Below are 4,748 nucleotides of genomic sequence, written 5' to 3'. Positions count from 1 at the left end.
GAAGTTTCCAAAGTTTACACGTGGTAGTAGCTTGACTTGGTGACAGTGGATAATCAAAATAAATAACAATAGTTTACTGTGCAGCACTTTGCTTAGGAAACTCAAAACATATTTATAAATTGTAAATATCTCCCTGCACTTTTTCTATGGAGACAAAGCAGTATTTAAAAAACCCCCAACAACAACCTTCACTGGCAATTAACGATTATATTTGTGGGTTATGCTTGTTGTACTAGCAGAGAGAAATCAAATCAACATGCATAAATCATCTGTAATAGCTGTGAAGTTGAAAGGTTCAATTGCATTAGTTAGTTTCATATGCTGGCATGAAATTAACCCAGTCTACAACTAGGAAAATGATAGTGCTGTGATAGATGTTTACTGTTAATTTAGTTAAACAATATTTCATCCAAGGGTCTTATCAAGCTATAAGACAGGCATATCTGTTGTAATTATATTTTACATCAGCAATGTGACACATTAATGAAATGTGTCACTACACCAGTGTTAGGATACATTTCATTAATGCAAAGCACTTTTGTTCTATGCTTTACATTTGGAAACAGATTTAAGTATTAAGTGGCTAATGTCTGCAGCCAGGGAATCCTTTCCGAATTTGTAACACTGACCAGAACAGACCGCATTACACTCTCCAAATGGTGCATTTTTGCATTTGAATGTCTGAATTATCCTGGTTTCTTAGAGACGACCACAACACCAACATCTTAAATCCTCAAAATATTGTCCGCTTCATTGAATGCTCGTGATCTAAGCATATGTGTAATTATTCTGTAATTCTCCCCAAAATGTGATTCCTTGGAAATGCATACTAGATTTCCCCTATTGTAACTGCAATGACTATTTCTTTGTGTCCGTTTTTTAAAATACGGTCACAAGGAAGTCTGTGTGCCTTGGTGCACCGCATGTGTAATGATGATTCCTCCCCCACACCTCTTAGTACGCCCATCGGGGGGAAAAAAAAAACAAAACCCAAACTGCTTCATTTGTTTGAGGGTACAGACTGAGGTCACAAAAAGACCATTTAAGATAGTATACATACAACAGTGGTCTTTCTTACAAGAAATGGGCCTAATGTCACATACAATGGACTTATAGCTAGGCATGTATACAAAACTAGAATTTACAATTGTTACTAAACCTGGTTGTGGTAATCCATGCATACGTATACTTCTGAGGAGGGGGGAAAAAGGCTCCTGTGTACCTAGAAGTTCTGTAGCTATTTTGATGCAATTGATTGTATGTTTGATTTTTTTCAGAACTATTCTACCAAATGTAATAGGGAACTTTAAATATATATAGACTTTTTAAAATATAATCTGTAAGTTAGTAAATTCAGTGTATGGGGGGGAATTCAGTTTTAGATAACTCTGGTTTTTATTGAGTGCGGCTCAATAGTGCAAAAATGCATGATATTTTTAGCAGAAACTACAATTAATCTTCATTCAGATAAGAAAATGTTTGTGTCACACTAAGCATGGCCAAACTATATGGTACAAGGGTGGAGTGTTAGTCGTCATCCTTATTATTGCACTTTGTGTATAAACAACTTTATCTGACTTATTTTGATTGGGAAAGATCTGACTTTACTTAGAAGTTGTCTCTGAGGTTTCTCTTAACCCCTTCCCTTTAGAAGTCCATATAATGATTTTTTGATACTTGTGTTAGTAACCATAGCATAATAATTCATCATTTCGTTTTAAAGACACTAAATTCATCAAGGCTGGATGTGTGTGAAATAGTTGTCATGAAATGCCAAAATCAAGTATTTTTGCAATTCATTGCAAATTTAGAAGTAGAACTATTTCAGACAAAAATGTTGCTTAGATATATATTTTCTTCAAGTAAAATGGGCCTTTCTTCAACAAATAGACTTAATTTAAAAAAATTTGTAATCACTTTTTTTCTTTGCGTCAGAAATGTAGAAAAAATATGTTTCCCCCTCAGTGTGAAAATAACTATTTTATCAAAAGTAACATTTTAGAGGTGTGAAACTATGTAAAATGCAACACAATTTCCACAAGGGGGTATATGAAACAATAATGGTAAAGTCTGCAAAACTGATTGTGACTAGGAATCCATGCAACAAGTGTTGTACAATATTCTTTAAGGTTTGGGGGCTGCAGGTTTACAGTTTACAGCTTAAATAAAATGTAAAAATCTGAGTTTAAAAAAATCTTAATTGGTAAATTAGATAAACATTAAGCCACGTAGAATAGACATCTGAATAGGGGAAAATGCAGCTTTCTGTAAAATACCCAGATGATTTTGCATGAACAATAATTTCTTAGTATATATAACAATGTTTGGAAGCTCTTATTATACTTATTCACCATTAGCTCATTATCCTATTTCAGTATTCACCATTAGTTTCATCCTGTAATCTTAGCTATTCATTGGCTTATTTCACTTATTAGTGTTAACAATATATTATTTTAAAAACCTTCATTAGTAAAGAAAATTGCATCGGTTTTGAAGGCAAATTATTAATTGTTGTCTGTATGGTTAATGTGAAATCTGTTGCTTGTTTAAAAACAAAACAACCTCATCTATTGTTAAACCCAAGTTACAAAGAGAAGGAAATTGAAGGAGAAGATGGATTACTATTATTCATTATTTCTATTGTGCCTGAAAATGGATATTAGGAATATTGATGGAATCCATCTTACATTCTCCTGCACTCCCAGAACTCCTGATGAAATCATTGAGAATTATAGACATCCAAGAAATTCCAGTTTGGGTCCTTTCATGGTGACAGTATTCCTGGTTTATACTCTAACCACACTGAATAAGGAGTGAAATTCATACCAAATGTGTGTGAAATTCCTACCCCTTGTGGAGGATCTATAAAAGGCCATAGTCCCACATGCATGAGGGCAAAAGTGCAATGGTTGTACAGAATCCTTCAGAGCCCCTATGAGCCACAGTGGTACCACTGCGGGTTAGCTGGGGATTGGTTTGTGTATCTAATATTCAAGAACCCTTCATTTGGGACAATGGCCACTATAGTGATTGTAGAGGGACTGCACAGTAGCCCTGTGGCCTGCCTTCAAGGTTGGATTTTGTCACTACCATTCTCCCCTTAATTTCTCTCACAAAACCTGGTTACCTGTACTTTGTGCAGTGTTTATTTCACTGTATGGGCTTACTTTGTCACTTAGATGCAATGTACTGTAGCACTAAATATTTTCCCTCAGTCATAAATGGGAGAACAAGTATAGAATTACTGGGCATATTCAGTGTTGTGGGTATCTTTCTATTTTCATTTTCAATGGTGTGCAGTAATTTCAGTGTTGTCATTATTTATTATTTACTATTTGTATTATGGTAGTAGTTGTAGGTGCCCACTGTTGTAGGCACTATACATACATTTTACAAGAGGCAGTCACTGCCCTATAGAGCATACAGTCTGTAGACAAGACAGACAAAGGGTGAGAAGGGAATTAGGACACAGGTGAAATGACTTGCTCGTTGTCCTACAGCAGGTTAGTGGCAGAGCCGGGAACAGAACCCAGATTTCCTGACACTCCATCTAGTGCCCTGTCCACTAGGCCATGCTGCCTCAAGTGTTACGTAATCTCTTTTTAAAATGTAATTACAAGCCCTTGAATAGCTGGATGATTTTCACAAGTCTGATGAAACAATACAACAAAGCATATGGTATTTCAGTACAATTCAGAGGTGGACAGATTTCCTGTCAATTATTTTTGCTGATCTGTAAAATAAGCAAAAATAAATTTCCCAGGATTATTTGCAGCAAGAACCCAATGTCCCTGCATACACCGCTGGGGGTATAAAAATGATTTAATGCAATGTGGCCAGCTCTTCTCTGCTAAAATAAGAACTCCTACACTATGTGTCATTGACTTACCATCTGAACTGAGAGAAATCAACAAGGTGACAATCTCTCTCAACAAGTTGTCTGAAGTCCCATCCTTTCGCTAAAATCAAGGGGGAAAGTTTAAAGCACAAAGAGATAAGGATTTTCAACGGTGTGCTTTTTGTCCTAGCTTCACTGAGTGAAATCCTGACCCCACTGAAATCAAATGCAAAACTCCCAGTGGCTTCAGTAGGGTTGGGATTTCTCCCATAAAATTGCACGCGCTCTCTCTCTCTCTCTCCCCCCAATACGTCATATATGACAAATATTTTGTGTGTGTTTACGCATACATTTACACACACAAATACATGTACACATATATGCATATTCATATAACATCTAGGTTTGATTTGTATCTCGTCATGAATTGGTGACTGGTAGGCAGCTATCAATCTAAACTGGCTACATTTAATTGTGATGACCAGCTCACTGTTCCATTTTTGCTGTTTTTCCTGTATCATTATATGGAGTGTTTTAGGCCAATATCCTGAAATGGCCAAATAAATGGAAGTTGTTCCATATATCACACAAATTACTGAAAAACAAGCTGTGGATCGAAAAACATTGGTACTGTGTGAACTTCACTTGCAAGTTTTTTTTAATAATGCCAGTCTACTCTTGGTTTAAAAAAAAAAAAAAGTTGATTGTAAATCAGCAAAATGGGCTGTGATGTGTAAGCTCCAAGTTGGCAACAGCTTGTTGAGAGTAAATCCTCTCATGGAAGGTTTTGCTAATCTGAATAAATTCAATTTCAAAATCCTTCCTTGATCTAAGCTTGCTTAAGCTCTCACCAAGGCCTAAGGACCCCGAGGGTCAATTCCAATAACAAAAGATAAGAAAAATCTGCCCT

This window comes from Natator depressus, chromosome 6 (genome assembly GCF_965152275.1).
Source record: "Natator depressus isolate rNatDep1 chromosome 6, rNatDep2.hap1, whole genome shotgun sequence".
NCBI classification, from domain to species: domain Eukaryota; kingdom Metazoa; phylum Chordata; order Testudines; family Cheloniidae; genus Natator; species Natator depressus.
The sequence above is the reverse complement of the archived record's forward strand: the minus strand, read 5'-3'. Positions refer to the sequence as shown.